Raw genomic sequence first — 24,339 nt, forward strand, 5'->3', positions numbered from 1 at the left:
TTGTGATCCACTATGACCCTCAGATCAATTTCCACAGTATTCCTTCCTAGACAGTCATTTCCCATTTTGTAAATGTGCAACTGATTGTTCCTTCCTAAGTGGAGTATTTTGCATTTGTCCTTATTGAATTCCATCCTATTTTCTTCAGACCATTTCTCCAGTTTGTCCAGATCATTTTGAATTTTAATCTTCTCCTCCAAAGCACTTGAAATCCCTCCTGGCCCAGTATGGTCCTCAAATATGATGAATGTACTCTCTATGTTATCTAAATCATTGACCAAGATATTGAACAAAACTAGACCCAGAACTGATCCCTGCGGAACCCCACTTGATACGCCCTTCCAGCTTGACTATGAACCACTGATAACTGCTCTTTTGGGAACAGTTTTCCTACTAGTTTTGCACTCACCTTATAATAGCTCTATCTAGGTTGTGTGTACCTAATTTGTTTCTGAGAAGGTCATGCAAGACTGTATCAAAAGCCTTATTAAAGTCAAGATATACCATATCTACAGCTTCCTCACTATGCACAAGGCTTGTTACCCTGTAGTACTTTGGCACTAACCTGAATTATGAAGAATTTCAATTTCAATCTTATTCCAATTGCAGACTGTGTAATCAGAGTCTGTGACCATCTGTCACAAAGGTTTTTTTTAAAAAAAACCAGACTTTCTGATGGTACAGCAAAATGGCCATCAGATGTTTTCTTGGACTAGCATCTCTTAAGGTTACAAAGTGCAAAATGTCCTGATTTCCAGCTGTCACTTCAATTGTTGTCAGCTAAAAGAAAACCCTGCCAACCTCTATACTAAAGCATTTTGAAATGAAGATAATTGTTGTTGGAATAATGGTTATTAAGACCAAAAGAGCAGGAACAGGAATAGAAAAATAACTTAACAAGAGGTAACATTAGGAAGTATATAATTTGTTAACATAGTCTAAGTGTAGGCAATTTTTCTATTGGGCAAAGCTATAACAAGAGCCAGGATATCATTTGTTAACTAAAAAGTTTTTCTTTCAGATAGTATGTGTTTTGACCTGTAGCTTGAAGGAGAGCAATAGTAAAAATGAATTTCATGCTGGTAGACACTCTTAAAACTAGACTTAGCTGCAGTCACATTAGCTTAGATAATGGGAGAATTTTTCTTCATTGAAAATGCTCCCTGTCGCTTAAGAAGAACTCACTGAGGCAGCCTGCCATCTAGCTTTCTCACAGCAAAACAGGCTTGCAGACTGCAGATGAGAGACTCAGGAGCAGAGACAATTTTAACTTAGCCAGCCCTAATTTATCTCAAGCTTTTTCAATTCATCTTCACTGCTCTATGCTCACTGGAACACCAGATTGTCATCCCTTGGGAACAGAATGCAACCAGGGATCTAGAGAGCTGTCACATCACAAGAAATATTTAAATTGTGCTGATTTTCTTCTGGAGTACTGAGCAGAGGGAATGAAACTCTCCATCAAGTCATAGCTTTGCGGGCAATAGATCAGAGGATACTGCCAGTTTTCTAATGGATTATTGTTATCGGGCAGGTTCTTCCTGAAGGTATGCAGTTGCTCTCAATTCATTACCCAGGCTGTTTATAAGGTAATGATCTAATGAACTAGTGAACCAAATATATTAGGAAAAATGTTAACTAAGTAATCTGTAGCAATGGAATGATATCACTTTATCGCAGCATATTTACAGGTAAAATACTCTGATCCACTTACTGTAGCACCTACTGCTAAGTGCTCTGTCAGCTGTGGGGTGGGGGCCCTCACTGTGCTGCAGACCACATTATCATAAGTTAGTATTGATTGCCCTGAGGGTTTTGCTTTTATGAAAAAATGAATAGTGAAGGGCAAAATCATACTTCAGAAACAGTCAACCATTTACATTCCTGGGAGTTGACAATATTTTATTTTGCAAAAGAGAATGTTTTCATGAGGGTAGAGAGGAGAACTTTCCTTGAAGTAGCATAAATTAATTTTGGAGTTTGACATTTCTTTTTTGCTATGACATTACATGATCTTATGAGGGATGAAGGTATTTAATTCTGAAAAGCCCCAATGTGAGTTGTGTGATAGAAGCATGTTGTTGCATTTGTATTCCTGACTGAGCATCTTGATAAAACATCGGGATTACAGAACACAAACAGGAATATTAAAAATAAAATAAACCTATGGAGAGGAGTATGTTGTCTTTAAAATGTTGTGTTTTCTAAATGGGTTGCAGCAAGCCCTCCCTAAGCTCAAAAGCTTACTGCCTATATGCTAATGTGCTTTGTAGTGAAGTGTGAGCCAAAATAAAAGGATCTCACTAAATTGCAGAGCAGTCAAAATTTTTCAAACTGTTCCAAGCGCGGGAGTCACTGGAGCTTGAATGTGGCATTGTAATTCCACAGCTAACTTCATGATATCGTTCCTGATGTGACATTCTCTGCTCCAGCATGTGTATCAGCTGTGAGACTTCTGTGTCTGCAGAAATAGGAGAAATACATGAACTAAACCCTCAAGAGAGCCTTACAGTTAACTTGTTCACTGCTGATTCTCTTCACTTGCTGTGCTGCCATCATTCCACTCAAACGCCATGTTAGGCCATACTTCGAGTGTTTGGCAGCACAGTGGGTGGCTTCAACTGAATGCATGCTCACAAGTGACAGAGCCTAGTCCATTGCTTAAAACAGTACTGGAAGGCACTGGGACACCCCAATAATGGGTGAATAGAACAGACTAGCAAGGGTTGTTCAGCACTCAAGGGGTTAAAAACAAATGAGACAAATGAGAGATGGAAGCATTAACTCAAACATTTTTCACTTTGTTTTTAATATTCTTCTTAAGCTCTTGAAATAGTAGTAGAGAGCAGGGGAGAGCATGTACTTTTTCTCTTGAGTCTCAGATTGAAAGAAAAAGAAGAAAGAGGAGTATGGCTTGAGCCCTGCCAAAATGAATTCTAAAAACCTATTTACTTTCCTATGGCCATTGGAGGGACAAAGGCAGAGAGGCTTTAGTTCAGTGATATTCAGACTGAGGCTTGCAAGCCACAAGTGGCTCTTTAATGTGTCTCCTGTGGCTATTATATTAAAACACTGATATTAAATGATATTAAAACACTGATTTTAGCGATTAAGCAACCTAAGTTATTAACAAATTAGGATGCTTTTACTATGTTAACGAACTGTAGTTGATAATATAACTTGGTCAATCATTTTGCTATGAGAACAATATTGTTTATACATAATAGTAAATGAAACCATGAATTCACATTACTGTGGCTTTTTGGGGTAATGTTGATCACTAATTTGGCTTCTCAGACCTCGTGAATCACTGAGGTCTGAGAATTAAAGCAATGATAAAACTCTGCCTATAGGATCCTACCTTCAGGTAGCTATTTTTCTGTTTTAAAGGGAGTTTGTGTGCCAGGCTGGTTTTTCCCAATCTCTCAAACTTCTTGTTTACATTTACAGAGTATTCTTAAAGTGCTGTCACCCTTGGGTTTTTCAGAGTTTTAAAATTCAATGGCTTACAAATGTCAGAGGATCAGGAGAGAGAATAAGCATTTTAATATTATAACCCTCTCAAGAAAATCTGAGGACATGTTCACAGTAGGGTCTTATTTTTTCCCCCTTGGGGTAAGTTTTTGTGTGTTTGCTTTCAACTGTTACTTTAACATACCAGCTGATTACATTTAATCACCTCCAACATTTGGCCTTGGCAAAGATGTAACCACTTAACAATGTCTATAAATTTACATTCTTTAAAGTAAGATCAAGAAGAGATTAAAGTGGTAAAGGAATTTTAAATGGTCAGAATTCAATGAAGGCTATTACATTAGCACTCTGTCCAAACACTCATATAATTGTTCTCTCTTCTGCCTGACCTGCTATTCAGCAATGGCCACTCCTCTCCTCACCTTTCAGAGAAATTGTGCATTCAGTTATGGTGTAGGCATCTGGAACTTTCTGCCACCTTATGAAACAGTTTTGTGCTGTCTTGTGTGAGTGACACTGTGTTACTTTAGTGTTGTGTTGTATGTGGATCAAAATTATCCATCTGGACTATTAATTGAGCTAGCACCTATTGGCACCGACGGGGACTTAACTGGGATTTGGGAGGGATCGGGACATGAATATACTCAAGCACTATCCTCTTTTGACTGCTGGCTCTGTCTTCCTCCAACTGCTATTTATCACAGTTTTCTACCTGTCCCAGCTCCTATGAGGTTCCAGTTCCAACATTATTGTTCCAGCAGCTCTTCTCTTCTGTGGTGCTGACTTGTATCTGAAGCCCATGGTAACTGCCAGACTTTTTTTGGACAGTCTAGCTGTTCTTGCATTGTCTTAGAACTTGCTCACTCATGCTGAGCCTCTTTCTTAGCTCATTCTCTATCCTTCCCTTTCTTCCAGTGGGAGGAAACTATTTCAGGTAAGTGCACCAGTAAGAACTTGCTTATATGTGGCCTTGCTAGTTTCTCAGGTTTGACACCATGTGGCTATGTCTTTAAAGAGATGGAGAAGAATTTTTTTTTTCAAAAGTAATTAAGTGATTTTTTTTTTTAGGTGCCCAAATTCTTAGCTGCTTAATGTGAGGTTCTTTTACAAAGCCTGATTTTCTAAAAGGGCTAAGCATTTACCCACTGAAAAGCAGGGTAAGTCACCATTTAACGTGCCCCAAGTTGGATTCCTTAATCACTAGTCATGTTTTACAATATTAGCCACACAGGTCATATCCGATTGACTGGTATTTTTAACGGTGTGCTTCCTTCAAAATTACTATCTGACTTAAGATGCAATAAAATAATAGTATTTAAATGTGTGAGCAGCCTTGTATTTCATATTTAAAAATAAGCAAAAAAACCTTTACATCTATTTTCTCACGTAACATGCAGAAAAGAGGGAGTAAAGATGCCAAGCAATTAGAGCCAGAGTAAAGATGCCAAGCAATTAGAGCCAGAGGAACAAATCAGACTGCTTCACTTAAAGTAGTGCATAATACCACAGAATTTTTCTTCCTGACAATGCCCTACATTAAATGGAAATCTTATAAAGTCATAGTTTGTTTTTGTTTTTTTTAATTCTATTGCAGTTAAGAGAGACTCGAGCATCCTGATTACTGCTAGGTGGAACTTTAGATAACATGGCAGCCAAAAGTCTGCCTTTTCATTTAATATATTTGGAGACCGAGATTAGCCTCTGTTTTTTTTTTTTTTAAATAATAATAAAATAATGGATACCGTCCAAGTGTGAGCTGGCCCTTTAAGACGTGCCTGCCACCCCAGGTGAAGGGAATAAGTCCAAGTGTTATGTGATTCAAGCATATGATTTGGAATCAGGCCTGCTGGGAGATATAATGAGCAGCCAGAGATTAGGGAGATAAAGGTGCAGGACGGATACATGAGCTGGTCTAAACAAAGACTCTCCTTAGCACCCAGCCAGGTCCCTTGACTCCAGGGATCAGGAGTCAACTAGGAAGACTGGAGTACAGAGCGCGACTCTGCTAGAGGAAAGACTCATCAGAGACCAGACTAAGCCCCTTGCAGCAAGAGTTGTGAGCCAGCTAGAAAAGCTGGGTATGAGTTCCTTTATTAAAGTTGATGACAAATCACTACCTCTTGGGGGCTGGATCTACCTGACTCATGCCAGTTACGATGATGATACTGAGGAGTCCAAGAGGGAGAAACTGAAGCCACAGATGGGCCCAAAGCCAGACTGGGAAAGTCTCTGCTGCAAATATATTTTGAGCCTCAGTTACCTAATCTTGCAGGAAAATTGACTAAAGTAAGTGGTTTCCTAACATAACATCCTGATCCGTAGTGCCTAGTGGGAGTTGACCACAGCAGAGAATATTCCCCTCTGTCTTGAAATGTCCCATGTGTGCCTCCATTGTAATAGTATGGTACCTTTGCTGTTTAAGGTTGAGTGCACTGGCATGGTTTGGGCTGTATCTTTTCTGTGCTTGGAGGAAATTAGTTTTCAGGGCTGTCAATTCAGCAGTATTGAGATGCACTAGATATGGGGGAGGAGACTTCAAAAATGAAGAAAAATCCTTCAAAATCTTTGACTCAGGAAAAAACTAAAAACAATCCCAAAAGATAAAGCAAGAGGTAACCCTCCCACACACAAATTACAAAGGAAGGATGTGATATCACAACTGCTAAAGTGGACATTGGACGAGTATGAAGTTTCTATTAATTTACAGAATTCCTGTGGAAAAGCTAAACTGAAGAAAGAAATAGAAACCTATAGTGACCGAAGGAGTGGGGAGAAGGTGCTACAGCAGATGGAAATTACAGTACATTGCTTACATAAAGACAGTAATGCTTTTTTCCCCCTTACGTACTTCAATGCAGAGAAGAGACTCTATCCCCATGAAGTGGGATTCTGTGTAGGACAGAGAAGAGGTTGTTGTTTTATTGCCTGACTATTCAGGTGGCATTGAAGGACAGAACATGTCTTCTGAGACTTTGACAAGCCGCTGCTGGAAGAAGTGTTCAGAAAAAAGCTTTGGGTAACAACAGAATGTGAAGAAAAACAAAGATTGCCAGTCTAAACTTTTTCTTTATTTCTTTCTTGGTTTGATTATTGACCTCATTGCTATTTCAGAAAATATGAAGTGCCACTTTGGGGTGCCTGGCTTTATGCAGCCTCTACCTAGACGACAAAACCAGCTGTTAGGCAGGAATTGTATTAAAATGTTAAGCAGGACTTACAGACTGATGGTATATATTACAGCTGCAATCTGAATTGTTATTGGGCAAATACTAACTCAGTGCCTGAGTCTCATAGTTCAATGAAATGGATATTTGGTAGGAGTCAGATTTTTTTGTAAGGGGATTTGATTAGGGGTTTTTTGCGGGGGGGGGGGGGGGGAGAGGGGTTTTGTTTTTGTTTGTTTGTTCCGCTTGTGGCTCTCATCTAGTTACTTATGTGGCTGTTGTAAAAATGATGACAATAAGCAGTGATGGGTAAACCTGGCAAAGTGTATGGTTCTTGGTAGAAATAACTAGTTCAAATTTACAAATATTTCCCTGTAAATGAAACTATATAGTGGGTCAGTATTGTATCTGTTTTATAAGGATCCTGATCCAAAGTTTGCTGAAGTTGATAGATACATTCACTCTTCCAAGGCCCATTGAAGTGAGACCCTAGATTCTCCTTCCCATTACTTCTCATTTCACCACTCTTTCACCCTTCAGTGTTGCCTACTAGGTAGACCGCTGGGTTGGAACTCAGGAGACCTGGGTTTTATTCCCAGCTCTGCCATTGGTCAGTTGGTTGACCTTAGGCATCACTTTGTCTCTCTGTACCTCAGTTTACCTTTCATTAAAAATGGGGGGTACTGTGACCTGATACTGTGACCTCCTTTTGTGAAGTCCTTTGAGATCTACTGATGAGTGCTATATAAGAGCTAGATTGTTTGTTTGTTTTTCTGCTTTTGGATTCCTTTCCTCCTTCCTGCACTATGTGCTCTCTCTTAACTGAAATTGGATTTGCATTGTTATCACACTTTATATCCCTCAATGTTCCAATTGGTTCAAAAACAGGCAAAACAAGTACACCCATCCGAGCCATGCAAAACAAATTCTCTGAAGTGGCAATACAATGCAGACAGACGTGCTTGGCTATGGGACTGGCATTACATATTTATATGCATTTGGTAATGTGCCTCCTTGGGGTGTATATGATTGGTATGTGTAGTTTTGAACACGTTGTCCCATTAATATTGTCTAGATCAAAATATGGAACAGTGGGCTCAAAATATGCATCTCCTAAACATCTAGGCATGATCACTGTATTTTATGTTTAAATTGTGAAACTGAAATATCCTGTACCCTGGTACCTGGCTATACTGGTTTTGGTAAGTTTTAGCTCCATGACAAATACTGGGATTTTGACTCTTAGTTCTGAGTGGAATGAATCTAGATTTTTGAAATCTCAAAATTTCCCTTGGGATGGAAATTGTTTTTTTTTTTCACCCTGTTCTCATATTGAATTCATTAAACTTGATAAGATAAGAATAGGAATCTGTGAGTGTGTGGTGTCCGGCTGACTTATGAACCTTTTATTGTTTGTTCTATTCTTCCCACTACTCTTACAGAGCTGTTCTCCAACGTGAGAACAAATAAGTCCATTCTCTGCTGCTTCTTCTCCCTCCTGCCCTTCTGAATTGTTAGGGTGGGAGAATGTAAGGGACTCTTTTGAGAGATCAGTGCTTGTTTCTACTGTTCCTTTCTCAGTCTCTTACAGTTACATAAGTTAGATAGAAAAGTCCTACTAGGTCATCCAATGTCTCTTCTTGTCAATACAGTTCCTTGTGGTATGTATGTATTTTTTTTTATGTACAGATATATTGTCTGTACAATTAGAGGTCTTTCTGTTCTGGAAGCTCTCAACCTGCCTCTCCTTTCTATTTCTTGGTGCGATCACCAAAGTCTTTCACATACTAATATAGAACCACAATTTTTTTTGGAATATTATTTATATCTTGTTCTGAATATCAAAAGGGCCCAATTCACTTCTTGATTACACCAGTGGAGGCCAAAAATAATTCTGTTGACACTAGTGACCTTACAATGGTGTAAAGGAGAGGGGAATCGGGCTTGGTATATTTTAGAAGCTCTGTTGGCTGCTGGTCTTGGATCAGCTTGAAATTACTGTCAGTAAAATTATGAATATTTCTTTAAAGGCATAGAAATGTAGATCATTTATTTGGACTTAAAATATTTTTCCAAATTCCTGCTGAAGATTAAACACACTTTGTAAATATTAATGTGTTCTTAAGCTTTGAAGAGGTTTTTTTTTTAAATCAGAGCTTTAAAATCCAGCAAATAGTTTGCTATGATTTTTAAAGACTCTTCATGTTGCTGGGAAGTCCCAAAATACACAATATTTATTTCCAGGATACACAAACTGTAATTTAAGGTAACATAATTAGGGATGAGTTCTCAAAGAATGCTGCTATTTCCCCCGTCTCTATTTAACCTACATAGTAAATGTGGTGTTGTATCCATCTTGGCCCCAGAGAGACAAGGTGGGTGAAGTAATATCTTTTGTTGGACCAACTTCTGTTGGTGAAAGAGACAAGCTTTTGAGCTACTTCAGAGCTCTTCCACCTTGTGGCTCATAGTAAATATGAGGTGGTTCTAAATCAAATCCATAGTGAGCTACAGTTTGTGCTGTAAATGTATTCCATGTAATGTCATTTATTCATCTCTAATCAGAAGGGACCACAAAATAGTATTCCAGTTCATAAATGTCCTCGGGCAATACATAAATTTGCGCATGAATCAGGGAGTGTTTATAATAGTTATTCAGATGTATATTGACTCTCCTATCAGTGAGGTTTAGATGTTGGAAGAGATCTATGTAAAATCAATATAGTTAGTTTTCTCTTACTATAGATGGAGCTGGTAGCACTGCCTGTCGTTGTGATTGCCCATCACTTCACACTATAAGACCCTGTTGTCAGACCCTGTTATAACTTTTAAACTTGTTGTGTCTCTCTGTTGAGCTGAAATTTTTTTTAAAGTTCCACTTAAAATTGTTCTGCTATTTTCCAGTTCAAAGTGAAGGAAAATGAGATTTCAAAGCCTTTCCATTTCTGCATCAGGACAAAATTGAGACCGTTTGAATTTCTCCCCGCCCCAAAAAGAATTCTAGGTGTGCTACTCTAGAAGCAGAGACTTGAATGAGAAAAAAATATTTCTCAAACTCCCAACCAGCTCTACCACAGGGAGATTGTGCATGCTCCATCATGAGGCTACGGGGCTGAGCAGGACACACCTTGCAATTGCTTCTCCCAGACACTGCTGTGGCACCAAGGAACTGATCCGAGAATACTCTAATTATTACATTTTCCAAAGGACCTGTGTCTCATTCACTGCACATGATGGACTGTATTCAGGGGGATGAATCAGTGTGTACTATTATTACTGTCATCTATAAGACCACTGCCTCATTCATTTTGGTAAATGAGCAGGAAGAGAGAAGATTGTCTCGTGATTAAGGCAGCTTAATGCCATCATGGAGAACTGGATTTTATCCCTGTTTTTCACCCAGAGTTCCTAGGTCATGCTGGGCAAGTAATTTAAACTAATATGTTCACAGTTAGCCACTAATTCTGTGCTCCTAATTTTCTGAGTGCCTAGCTTGGAACACCTAGGAATGCATTTGCAGTAGTGCTGAGCACTCATGACTACAACTGAAGTCAATTGGAGCTGAGCATTTTATAGATTTTTTTTTTATATATTTTGAAAGCAAAGGACTCTGGAAAATCAGGGCTAAGGTGTTTCAAGTTGGTCATGTTTGAAATATTGTCTTGAATTTCCAGCTGTAAAATGGGGATAATATCACCTAATCTCACAGGAATGAGACGCTAAATTTATTAATGTGTGTGAAGCATTTGGATACAATATTGAGAGCACCATAGAAACACCTAGGAGGAAATTAATCACTTCTATTCTGATCTGGGTTTGTGCAGAAAATCAGGCCGGTGCCATACATTGAATGATGAGAATAAAGCAAGATATTGAATAACTACTTTCTAATTTAACATCTGTCCCATTGAGTCCTGTGGGAAAATGGTATATGCTTATGTAAATGCTGTATTGTAATACATAGGCAAAATGGAGTTGAATTAAGGTTGCAAAGTAATCTTCATTCTAACATTTTTTAACTTTGGAGTGCTTGACTTTGCCACCTTCATGTTCTTAAGAATTTTTTAAATTTATATACAAAGATTCCAGGAATGTTGTTCTGTTTCACTCGGAGACCTACAATGTCTAAATCAGTGTGAAGTGATGGAAACAGCTACAAGCAGGGTTGAGAGCTCTTTTTGTTCAGAATATCATCAGGTTGAATCATCACTGGGTTTTGTGGTGTTAGCGTCCAATTATTAAGTTCTAAGCCACTTTCAACTTTTTTACAGTTTATTTTATGAATTACACCTATGTGACAGCACAGGATTTCAGCTTCTGCTTGGAATACATTTCAAGGAAATTGTACTGCTGTGGCTAGAAAAATGATTAAATGGCTGCCATATAAGCCTATTTGACACTGAAGGGCCCTTTGCAGAGAGGGGAACTGTATACCTGTATAAAACATTTTTTTTCTATTGCTAATTGGCAAAACTAATTAAATGCTTGGGTTTATTTCCATCCACTCTGTTTTACACAGCTTCCTTAAAATAAATTTAGCATTGCTCTTCTGCTGCCACAATTTGGAGTCCCTTTGAATTCAAAGGGACTACTCATATGCTTAAAGTTAAGCAAGTACATAATAAGTCTTTGTAGGATTGATGCCCTTAGGCTTTTATTTGTGTCGTCCAGGAGGACCTTCGTCTGTCCTTAAGACTTTTTTTTTCTGTTTATACACTGTATATAAAATACATTGCCAGTCACAATGGGGTCCTGGTCCATGACTAGGGTTCCTAGATGCTACGGTAATAGAAATAATTAATAATACCTGTAGTTTCTCTGCTAAAGACCATAGGGCTTACTTTTGTGTGGCTACCTCTAAATCTGCTTTGGGGCTAATACAACCTCTGTATTGTCTTGCTTGGTCTAGGACTTCTGCCTTGTCCGTTAAGAGCTTCAATTAAAGAGCTACATGCAAGAAGCCATTTGCAGTGTACAGGTTTTATTGGCACTACAAAATCCACAGTCTATGGTAAATATTCTTACTGGCACTTTATCTGTCTATATACATGTAAATAGTTATCTCTCACTTAGAGCATTCTTCACCTGTTTCCTAATAAATAACTCCAAAAATAATTTGATAAGTGACCAGAGGAAATAAAATTACTTATGTTCCATCTGGAGGAGTTCAACCTACAAAGTATCAGAGTGGTAGCCATATTAGTCTGTATCCACAAAAATGATGAGGTGTCCAGTGGCACCCTGAAGACTAACAGATTTATTTGGGCATAATGTGTTGGTCCCAAGGGGGGAGCTCAGATACAGTTAGTGAAGCCACGCCAGGTGCATCAGTATAACCGGTTTTATTGCCAAAGTATAATAAGCCTCCCAGCCGTTATGCATTACTAAATACATGCTTTCCAGCAACCAACCAACCAAGCAAGAATCAATGCTTACACCCTTTCTGCTAAGGACAGTCCTGGACCCTCCTGCCTTGTCCTTGAGGGCTCGTAGCAGGTGCTGCTCCAGAGTGGGGAATTTCTGGGCACCCACAAGCCCAGGGTCTGCAGGTGAGACTGTTCGTCTAAGGCAATTTGCATAGCTGCTTTTATCGTTATCCCCTTTTAAGGGGGGGTATTCACCCACAAGCAGGCTCTGGCAGGAAACACTATCGCTTCCTATTCTCACACTTTACAGTCGTGGTCCTCACTTATTTCTTCACTTGTTTGCCCAGTTGAGTGGCTGCAAGCCAGCTCGGCCAGTCAAAGCCAGTTCACTACTAGCTCCCCCCGAACCATGCTGTAACAACAGCCCAAGGTAACTTGCGGTCAGCCCCAACACTACTTCCGTGGGTAAAAAAACACTTCTTTAGATGCTTGGAGTGAAAATTACAGATACAGGCATAAATATACTAATACACTAACCCAGGAACCAATCCCTGTAACAAACCTCATTGCCAGCTCTGTCCCCGTATCTACTCTAGAAGACCCAACCACATGAACCACACCATCAGGGGCACATCTACTAATGTGATATATGCCAGCAGAGCCCCTCTGTCACGTACATTGGCCAAACGAGACAGTTTCTACATAAAAGAATAAATGGACACAAATCAGATATCAGGAATGGTAACATACAAAAGCCAGTAGGAAAACACTTCAGTTTTTGCAAAAAGAAAAGGAGTACTTGTGGCACCTTAGAGACTAACACATTTATTTGAGCATAAGCTTTCGTGAGCTACAGCTCACTTCATTGGATGCATGCAGTATATTTTCCACTGCATGCACCTGGTGAAGTGAGCTGTAGCTCACAAAAGCTTATGCTCAAATAAATGTTAGTCTCTAAGGTGCCCTGGCTGGGATGATTTAGTTGGGGATTGGTCCTGCTTTGAGCAGGGGGTTGGACTAGATGACCTCCTGAGGTCCCTTCCAACCCTGATATTCTATGATTTTAAGTCCTCCTTTTCTTTTTGCGGATACAAACTAACACGGCTGCTACTCTGAAACTTCAGTTTCTCTGGACACTCAATAACATTTAAAAGTAGCTATTCAACAAAAAAAAAACTTCAAAAACAGACTTCAAAGAGAAACTGCTGAGCTACAATTCATTTGCAAACTTAACACCATCAATTTGGGCTTGAATAGGGACTGGGAGTGGCTGGCTCACTACAAAAGCAATTTTCCATCTCTTGGTATTGACACCTCCTCATCAATTATGGGGAGTGGACCACATCCACTCTGACTGAATTGGTCTTGTCAACACTGGTTCTCTACTTGTAAGGTAACTCCTTTCTCTTCATGTGTCAGTATATTTTATGCCTGCATCTGTAATTTTCACTCCATGCATCTGAAGAAGTGGGTTTTTTTACCCACAAAAACTTATGCCCAAATATATCTTAGTCTTTAAGGTGCCACCTGACTCCTCGATGTTTTTGTCAATCTACAAAGTATGGAATAGGGACAAAATTAAGCAAGACTGTTGTAAATTTTTTTTTTTAAATCTAACTTCACTTTAATGGATGATCTATTAGCTGGCATGCAACAGTGGGAACTTTCTATGAGAAAACAAAGATTGAAAATACGGAATTTATTTTAAAATTCATTTTTTATTGCAAAAATCACATAAATAGGAAATCATTTTATTGTGTATTTGACCTCAGGTCACTGAGAATGAATTGCTTCAGATTTTATAAAATTAAAACAAAAATGAAGTGGGACTTCCCATAAGTCTTCTAGCAGTTTTATTAGCCTAAAATATTCAGATTCTAGCAGAAATTGAATCTGAACATGACCAAGAGCTAATCTGAAAACACTTCAAGTGCTCATAAAAGATGCATAAAATGGAGTACTTGTACTGTATCACTGACAAAGTGAGTGTGTTTTTCATTAAATGGAACATGTGGCCATGACATTTGTGTCACCACTTTAGGGTGTGTGTGTCTATATATATATCTCAAGCTACTGTGCAATCACAAATTACCATAGCAGAATTATTGCAGTGCCATAATTTGGGACTAGTGGGAACTAGGACACAGTTTGTGTATAAAAAAGGTATCTTTTTAAAAAGGCATCTTTTAAAAAGTGGAAGTCAAATCCTAGTGAGGTAAATAGAAAGGAACATAAACACTGCCAAATGAAGTGTAAAAATGTAATGAAAAAACCCAAAAAGGAGTTTGAAGAACAGCTAGCCAAAAACTCAAAAGGTAATAATGTTTTTTAAGTACATCACAAGCAGGAAGCCTGCTAAACAACCAGTGGGGACCCTAGACGATAAAATCATTGCAGAGAAACTAAATGAATTCTTTGCTTCAGTCTTCACGGCTGAGGATGTTAGGGAGATTCCCAAACCTGAGCCATCTTTTGTAGGTGAGAAATCTGAGGAATTGTCACAGATTGAAGTGTCACTAGAGGAGATTTTGGAATTAATTGATAAAATTAACAGTAACAAGTCACAGGGACCAGATGGCATTCACCCAAGAGTTCTGAAAGAACTCAAATGTGAAATTGTGGAACTATTAACTATGGTTTGTAACCTGTCCTTTAAATCAGCTTCTGTACCCAATGACTAGAAGCTAGCTAATGTAACGCCAATATTTAAAAAGGGCTCTAGAGGTGATCCCAGCAATTACAAATCGGTAAGTCTAACGTCAGTACCAGGCAAATTAGTTGAAACAATAGTAAAGAATGGTTTCAGAGTAGCAGCCGTGTTAGTCATATCCGCAAAAAGAAAAGGAGTACTTGTGGCACCTTACAGACTAACAAATTTATTTGAGCATAAGCGTTCGTGAGCTACAGCTCATTTCATCGGATGCATGCAGTGGAAAATACAGTGGGGAGATTTTATACACACAGAGAACATGAAACAATGGTGATGATCAAAGTGGGCCATTTCCAGCAGTTGACAAGAACGTGTGAGGAACAGTCGGGCGGGGGGGAATAAACATGGGGAAATAGTTTTACTTTGTGTAATTACACATCCACTCCCAGTCTTTATTCAAGCCTAATTTAATAGTGTCCAGTTTGCAAATTAATTCCAATTCAGCAGTCTCTCATTGGAGTCTGTTTTTGAAGTTTTTTTGTTGAAGAATTGCCACTTTTAGGTGTGTAATCGAGTGACCAGAGAGATTGAAGTGTTCTCCGACTGGTTTTTGAATGTTATAATTCTTGACATCTGATCTGTGTCCATTTATTTTTTTATGTAGAGACTGTCCGGTTTGGCCAATGTACATGGCAGAGGGGCATTGCTGGCACATGATGGCATATATCACATTGGTAGATGTGCAGGTGAATGAGTCTCTGATAGTGTGACTGATGTGATTAGGCCCTATGATGGTGTCCCATGAATAGATATGTGGACACAGTTGCGCTTTGTTGCAAGGATAGGTTCCTGGGTTAGCGTTTTTGTTGTGTGGTGTGTGGTTGCTGATGAGTATTTGCTTCAGGTTGGGGGGCTGTCTGTAAGCAAGGACTGGCCTGTCTCCCAAGATCTGTGAGGGTGATGGGTCGTCCTTCAGGATAGGTTGTAGATCCTTGATGATGTACTGGAGAGGTTTTAGTTGGGGGCTGAAGGTGATGGCTAGTGGCGTTCTGTTATTTTCTTTGTTGGGCTTGTCCTGTAGTACGTAACTTCTGGGTACACTTCTGGCTCTGTCAATCTGTTTCTTCACTTCAGCAGGTGGGTACTGTAGTTGTAAGAATGCTTGATAGAGATCTTGCAGGCGTTTGTCTCTGTCTGAGGGGTTGGAGCAAATGCGGTTGTATCGGAGAGCTTGGCTGTAGACAATGGATTGTGTCATGTGGTCTGGATGAAAGCTGGAGGCATGTAGGTAAGTATAGCAGTCAGTAGGTTTCCGGTATAGGGTGATGTTTATGTGACCATCACTTATTAGCACTGTAGTGTCCAGGAAGTGGATCTCTTGTGTGGACTGGTCCAGGCTGAGGTTGATGCTGGGATGAAAATTGTTGAAATCATGGTGGAATTCCTCAAGGGCTTCTTTTCCATGGATCCAGATGATGAAGATGTCATCAATGTAGCGCAAGTAGAGTAGGGGCATTAGGGGATGAGAGCTGAGGAAGTGTTGTTCTAAGTCAGCCATAAAAATGTTGGCAGGCTGTGGGGCCATAGCAGTGCCGCTGATTTGAAGGTATACATTGTCCCAAAATGTGAAATAGTTATGGGTGAGGACAAAGTCACAAAGTTCAGCCAACAGGTTTGCTGTGACATTATTGGGGATACTGTTCCTGATGGCTTGTAGTCCATCTTTGTGTGGAATGTTGGTGTACAGGGCTTTTACATCCATAGTGGCTAAGATGATATTTTCAGGAAGATCACCGATGGATTGTTTCCTCAAAAAGTCAAAAGTGGTATCTCAAAGATAGCTGGGAGTGCTGGTAGCATAGAGCCTGAGGAGGGAGTTTGCATAGCCAGACAATCCTGCTATCAAGATGCCAACGCCTGATATGATGGGGCATCCAGGATTTCCAGGTTTATGGATCTTGGGTAGCAGATAGAATACCCCTGCTCAGAGTTCTAGGGGTGTGTCTGTGTGGATTTGTTCTTGTGCTTTTTCAGTGAGTTTCTTGAGCAGATGGTGTAGTTTCTTTTGGTACCCCTCAGTGGGGTCAGAGGGTAAAAACTTGTAGAATGTGGTGTTGGAGAGCTACCTAGCAGCCTCTTGTTCATATTCCAACCTATTCATGATGATGACAGCACCTCCTTTGTCAGCCTTTTTGATTATGATGTCAGAGTTGTTTCTGAGGCTGTGGATGGCATTGTGTTCTGCACGGCTGAGGTTATGGGGCAAGAGATGCTGCTTTTCCACAATTTCAGCCCGTGCACATCAGCGGAAGCACTCTATGTAGAAGTCCAGTCTGTTGTTTCTACCTTCAGGAGGAGTCCACCCCGAATCCTTTTTTTTTGTAGTCTTGGTAGGAAGGTCTCTGGGTTAGTATGCTGTTCAGAGGTGTTGGAAATATTCCTTGAGTCGGAGACGTCAAAATAGGATTCTAGGTCACCACAGCCACATCATGTTCGGGGAGGGGAGGGGGAAGGGCAGAAGGAGAGGCCCTGAGATAGGACAGATTCTTCTGCTGGGCTAAGCGTATAGCTGGATAGATTGACAATATTGCTGGGTGGGTTAAGGGAACCACTGTTGTGGCCCCTTGTAGCATGTAGTAGGTTAGATAGTTTAGTGTCCTTTTTCTTTTGTAGAGAAGCAAAGTGTGTTGTAAATGGCTTGTCTAGTGTTTGTAAAGTCCAGCCACGAGGAAGTTTGTGTGGAAGGTTGTCTTTTTATGAGAGTATCCAGTTTTGAGAGCTCATTCTTAATCTTTCCCCGTTTGCTGTAGAGGATGTTGATCAGGTGGTTCCGCAGTCTCTACGTAAAAGAATAAATGGACACAAGTCAGACGTCAAGAATTATAACATTAAAAAACCAGTTGGAGAACACTTCAATCTCTCTTGTTACTCGATTAGACCTAAAAGTCGCAATTCTTCAACAAAAAAACTTCAAAAACAGACTCCAACGAGAGACTGATGAATTGGAATTAATTTGCAAACTTGACGCCATTAAATTAGGCTTGAATAAAGACTGGGAGTGGATGTGTCATTACACAAAGTAAAACTTTTCCCCCATGTTTATCCCACCCCCCTACTGTTCCTCACACGTTCTTATCAACTGCTGTAAATGGCCCACCTTGATTATCACTACAAAAGGTTTTTTTCCCTCTCCTGCTGGTAACAGCTTACCTTACCCGATCACTCTTGTTACAGTGTGTATGGGAACACCCATTGTTTCATGTTCTCTGTGTATATAAAATCTCCCCACTGTATTTTCTACTGCATGCATCCGATGAAGTGAGCTGAAGCTTATACTTAAATAAATTTGTTAGTCTGTAAGGTGCCACAAGTACTCCTTTTCTTTTTAATAGTAAAGAATAAAATTGTCAGACACAGAGAAGAACATAAATTGTTGGGCAAAAGTCAACATGGTTTCTGTAAAGGCAAATCATGTCTTACTAATCTATTAGAGTTCTTTGAAGGGGGTCAACAAACATGTGGACAAGGGGGATCCAGTGGACATAGTGTACTTAGATTTTCAGAAAGCCTTTGACAAGGTCCCTCACCAAAGGCTCTTCTGCCAATTAAGTTGTCATGGGATAAGAGGGAAGATCCTTTCATGGATTGAAAACTGGTTAAAAGAGAGGGAACAAAGAGTAGTAATAAATGGTAAATGTTCAGAAGGGAGAGGAGTAACTAGTGCTGTTCCCCAAGGGTCAGTCCTAGAATCAATCCTATTCAACTTATTCATCAATGATCTGGAAAAAGGGGTAAACAGTGAGGTGGCAAAGTTTGCAGATGATACTAAACTGCTCAAGACAGTTAAGACCAAAGCAGACTGTGAAGAACTTCAAAAAGATCTCACAAAACTAAGTGATCGGGAAATAAAAGGGCAAATTAAATTTAATGTGGATAAATGTAAAGTCATGCACATTGGAGAAAATAACCCCAACTGTACATACAATATGATGGGGGCTAATTTAGCTTGAACTAATCAGGAAAAAGATCTTGCCGTCATCGTGGATAGGTCTCTGAAGACGTCCACGCAGTGTGCAGCGGCAGTCAAAAAAGCAAACCAGATGTTAGGAATCATTAAAAAAGGGATAGAGAATAAGATGGAGAATATTTTATTGCCATTATATAAATCCATGGTATGCCCATATCTTGAATACTGCGTACAGATGTGGTTCCCTCATCTCAAAAAAAAAAAAATACTGGCATTAAAAAAGGTTCAGAAAAGGGCAACTAAAATGCTTAGGGATTTGGAACAGGTCCCATATGAGGAGAAATTAAAGAGGCTAGGACTTTTCAGCTTGGAAAAGAGGAAACTAAGGGGGGATATAATAGAGGTATATAAAATCATGAGTGGTGTGGAGAAAGTGAATAAGGAAAAGTTATTTACTTGTTCTCATAATATAAGAACTAGGGGCCACCAAATGAAATTTATGGGCAACAGGTTTAAAACAAACAGAAGCAAGTTCTTCACACAGTGCAGTCAACCTGTGGAACTCCTTGCCTGAGGAGGTTGTAAAGGCTAGGACTATAACAGGGTTTAAAAGAGAACTGGGTAAATTAATGGAGGGTAAGTCCATTAATGGCTATTAGCCAGGATGGGTAAAGAATAGTGTCCCTAGCCTCTGTTTATCAGAGGGTGGAGATGGATAGCAGGAGAGAGATCACTTGATCACTACCTGTTAGGTTCACTCCCTCTGGGGCACCTGGCATTGGCCACTGTCGGTAGACAGGATACTGGGCTGGATGGACCTTTGGACCTGGACCTGACCCAGTATGGCCAAACTATTACAAAAGAACATAAGAATGAAGTCCTAAGACTTGTATATAAAAAGGGCAGTCTGACATGGGACTGACAGCTCAGTTACGGGTATTATTTTTTCTCCATCTTGCCTCCAGAGCCAAAAAGACGGAGGTGTCTGCCCAAGGAGGACAACAGTTTTTTGTCAGTTTAGGGTGTCAGAAAATTGGAACGATATGTCTGATCATGTTCATTTTAGAGCTTAAGTGTTTAAAAATGGAACCTTCAAACTCCTTTCACACCACCATCAGCAGCCAGTAGTGGTAGTGATCCTTTGTCCACTTTGACATCACTCTTGGCAACAAATGTCGTGCTCACTACAGGCAGCCAACGTACCACTGCAACACAATGCAGCGTATTTCACTATTGTTGACAATGAGATAATTCAACTTTTTATTGGATAGTGGAGTTTTCCATGTCACCTCTGTAGGCTGCTCTAGCCACCACTTTATTAGAGACAGAAAGATTCCATAAAATCTTCCTCCCATCCAATTATGAGTGATGACATTAGACAACAGATAAGCTGAAGGATGTGTCTGTTAGGCTCCTGCTAGACAAATTGTGATAAAGATGCTGAACTCTCCCAGGAGAGATAAGATTACATACAACTATATGTCAAAGAATCCTGTGTTATATAAATATCTGATAGCGGAATAAGCTTACTAAATTAAAGCAAACCATTCTAACAAATGACAAAATACAATTATCTAATTTCTTAAAGAGCAAGCTTGTTGCATTTGCTCACACTATTTATCGACTTTATTTATATATAATATAACACACACAGGAAAGGAATAACACTTGTCAGAGAATGACACAAGCAAAATCCCTTTTGCCTGGGATGTGCAGAATGGCATATAGGAAGAGCAGTGCTGATGTAGCTATGCTTTTTTTTAAATCATGGCCACTAAATTGGGTGGCAACAATCCTGCAAGGCAAAAAGAGAAAACATTAATATAAAATTATTCTTCATCAAAGGGTGGCAAGTTGACTTGATGTTTGAATGATCATTTAATTTTCTTCTCTGCAGGCTGCCAAACCTTCCTTCTCTAATGTTAGAATTCCTTCTCTTTCCCAAAGTGATAAGACACACCAGATCCTGCTTCCCTTAATGTCTATGACAAAACTTCCATTTACTTCAAAAAGTCCCTTTTCTAAAGCCCAGGATAACAGCTAGTGAGCATAGTCCTGTTCACTCTGGGCTCCTATCAGCGTGTATAATCACCATAGCACACATATATACAGTGGTACTTGGTGAGAATAGAACTTCAACTTGCATAATATTCTACACTGAAAAAGCAGAACACACAGTCGTGGAGGAAGAAACCTGCATGTCATTGTGCTGTTACATGCTGGCGCTTGTTTCATCAAGTCTGGTACTGAATGCTGGTGTCTCTTGGGAGCACTAGCAGTGGTCCTTCAAAGGTCAAACAGCTCTAACCTAAAACCATGCTAGTCAAGGTAACAAGACCTGTTAGACCATTTTTTAAAAATTTTTGTATGGCCAGAAAGGACTTTATGATCATCTAGTCAAACCTCCTGCATAACAGGCTGCATCCAGTAGTCTCTGCATCAAGCCCATAACTTCTGTTTGAGGTATATCATATTTCTGAAAGACTACAGGAAACTAATTCACGATATCCATAGTAAGGTATTCGAATAATTACTTATCCTCACTTAAAAATGTGCACCTTTATTTGTAGCCTGAATTTATCGAGCTTCAGTGTCCAGTCACTGGATCTTGTCATGGCCTTTTCTGCTAGATTAAAGAGCCATCTAACATCAGAATTCTCTTGACCATAGGTACTTGTAGACTGTGATCAAATCATCTCTCAATCTTCCTTTAGATAAATTAAATAGATTAAACTTCTTAAGTCTCTCTCTAAAAGGGCATGGTTTCCAGACCTTGAATCATTCTTGTGGTTCTTTTCTGAATCCTATTCAATTGTTCAGTATCCTTTCTGAAGTATGGACACCAGAACTAGACACAATATTCCAATAATGGTCTGTCTAATGTTATATATGTAGATTGTGAAGTTCCCCTGGTGTTATCTGGACCAGTGATCTCCTAGGTCACTCCAATCCTCAATTCTGGGAGCCAGCCTTACCCTGCTCCGCTGTGAGAACCCCCACTCCCAGACTGTTCACACACAGCCTCTAGCATGTAAGCTGCTCCCAGCTACGTGAGTGAGCACTTTTGGCCAGCCGCTGCTTGGACTGTGCAACCAAATGACACTAGCCAATAGGAACCTCAGACACAACCGTAGGAACCTCAGTCTTGCCATGTCCAGTTATGCCTGCTGGCCACTGCAAGCTTATATGAGTTCATCAATTTAACAAAGAAAGTGATATGTACCAGGCTTGTTATCCCAAGGGGAGTCTGACACACTCCAAACCAAACGGACTGTTTCAGGTAGAATAAACAAACACATTTATTAACTACAAAAGATAGATTTTTAAAGTGATTATAAGTCAAAGCACAACAAGTCAGATTTGGTCAAATTAAATAAAAGCAAAACTCATTCTAAGCGGATCTTAATGCTTTCAGTGCCCTTACAAACTTAGATGCTTCTCACCCCAGGCAGGCTGGTTGCCCATCAGCCAGGCTCCCCCTTGATCAGCGCTTCAGTCACATGGAGGTGGAAAAGAGAGAGCATGGCAAGTGTCTCTCCCTTTTATCACGTTCTTTCTTCCCTCTTGGCTTTTCCCCCTGCCCCTTCATAGTCAGGTTAACATTACCTCATTGTAGTCCCAGACTTACCAAGGGAAGGGGGTGACTCACTGGAGAGTCCAACAGATCCTTTGTTGATGCCTAGCTCAGGGTCCTTTGTTCCTGAGAGGCTGGGCTGGATTTGTCCCATACATGCCCTGATGAGGTGTGAACTGCCCCTCTGTTCCTGGAGAGTTTTGCCTGGGCTTGTTTTAAGCCATGAAGACAGTTTTCAGACTCATAACTATTACATGAAATTACTACCTAGAACATTACTATAACAACAATGCTCAGTGCATCATGAGCCTTTCAAAGACACCCGACAGACAGACTTCGTATTGGATACCACATAATCATTTTATAAGGATGAACATGGGGGTGCTGGGTGTTCCCCTGAGTTATAGAGTGTCACAGAGGTATGCTCCTCTGTACTACTACTTGATATTTCCCTTGCTTATACATCCATAGATCGCATTAGCCTTATTAACTTACAGCATCACACTGGGAATTCATGTTCTATTTGTTTACCCCAAAGCCATTTCAGTTTTGATGGCTTCCAGGATACTGTCTCCATAATGAATACTCTATGTTTGTTCCTAAATGTGTGACCTATGGTTTGGCTGTATTAACTAGTGTTGCTCAAATTACCAAGTGATCTAGATTGGTTTGTATAATTGACCTGGCCAATCATTATTTAGCATGCCACCAGTTATGCCTTCTGCAAATTTTATCAGCAATTCTCTTATATTTTCTTCTGGATTACTGAAAGATATTGAATAGTTTTGGGGCAAGAATAGATCCCTTTGGAACCTGACTGGAAACTCAGTTTTCCATTTACAATTACTTTTTTGAGATCAGATAATCTAGCCATTTAATTTTAATCCACTTAACATAGCCCACATTAACTTTATATAGTGCCAATTTTATCAGAATGCCATGCAGGACAGCTTTTCAGGATGCTTAACAGATGTCTAAATATGTTATGGCAACATAATTACTTTTTTGGATCAAACATATATGATGCAATCAAATTTCTAAATCAAATTTCTTAAAAAGAGCTATTATCCATAAAACCATGTTGATTGCCATGTATTATGCTGCCATGATTTCATTCTTTACTGATTGTGTCCCATATCACTCTTTCTTTTATATTGAATGCAATGGATGTTGGGTTAATTGGCTTATAAGTATCAGGGTCATCCCCGTGACAGGTATGACTAACAGACATATCTTTTTGAGACTACTGTTTCAACTTTGTAAAAGATTCACTGCATGTTTGTGAGCTAGTTATTGTATGCTGGCTAGTTACATGTATGTGTGTGTGGCTGTCATAAATATAAAGGGAAGGGTAAACCCCTTTAAAATCCCTCCTGGCCAGAGGAAAAAATCCTCTCACCTGTAAAGGGTTAAGAAGCTAAAGGTAACCTCACTGGCACCTGACCAAAATGACCAATGAGGAGACAAGATACTTTAAAAAGATGGGAGGAGGGAGAGAAACAAAGGGGTCTCAGTCTGTCTATATTCTGTCTTTGCCGGGGATAGACCAGGAATGGAGTCTTAGAACTTTTAGTAAGTAATCTAGCTAGGTACGTGTTAGATTATGATTTCTTTAAATGGCTGAGAAAAGAATTGTGCTGAATATAATAACTATTTCTGTCTGTGTATCTTTTTTGTAACTTAAGGTTTTGCCTAGAGGGATTCTCTATGTTTTGAATCTAATTACCCTGTAAGGTATCTACCATCCTGATTTTACAGGGGGGATTTCTTCATTTCTATTTACTTCTATTTTTATTAAAAGTCTTCTTGTAAGAAAACTGAATGCTTTTTCATTGTTCTCAGATCCAAGGGTTTGGGTCTGTGGTCACCTATGCAAATTGGTGAGGCTTTTTATCCAACATTTCCCAGGAAAGGGGGGGTGCAAGTGTTGGGAGGATTGTTCATTGTTCTTAAGATCCAACGGTCTGGGTCTGTAGTCACCTAAGCAAATTGGTGAGGCTTTTTACCAAACCTTGTCCAGGAAGTGGGGTGCAAGGTTTTGGGAAGTATTCTGGGGGGAAAGACGTGTCCAAACAGCTCTTCCCCAGTAACCAGTATTAGTTTGGTGGTGGTAGCGGCCAATCCAAGGACAAAGGGTGGAATAT

General features: G+C 39.7%; 1 protein-coding gene across 4 annotated transcripts in view; it reads left to right on the plus strand.

Moving 5' to 3' along the window:
- The first annotated feature begins 1,214 nt into the window (after positions 1 to 1,214).
- Positions 1,215 to 24,339, plus strand: part of MGAT4C (MGAT4 family member C) — a 663,620-nt gene continuing 640,495 nt past the window's right edge. For 2 of the 4 annotated variants that reach the window (XM_074941943.1, XM_074941940.1), the window contains exon 1: positions 1,215 to 1,547. The gene's annotated coding sequence lies outside the window, so the exon portion shown is untranslated. Of the gene's footprint in view, positions 1,590 to 1,615; positions 1,692 to 24,339 lie in introns of those variants that run through there. The other 2 variants (XM_074941941.1, XM_074941944.1) reach the window with 2 other exon arrangements.

This window comes from Natator depressus, chromosome 1 (genome assembly GCF_965152275.1).
Source record: "Natator depressus isolate rNatDep1 chromosome 1, rNatDep2.hap1, whole genome shotgun sequence".
Lineage (NCBI taxonomy): Eukaryota > Metazoa > Chordata > Testudines > Cheloniidae > Natator > Natator depressus.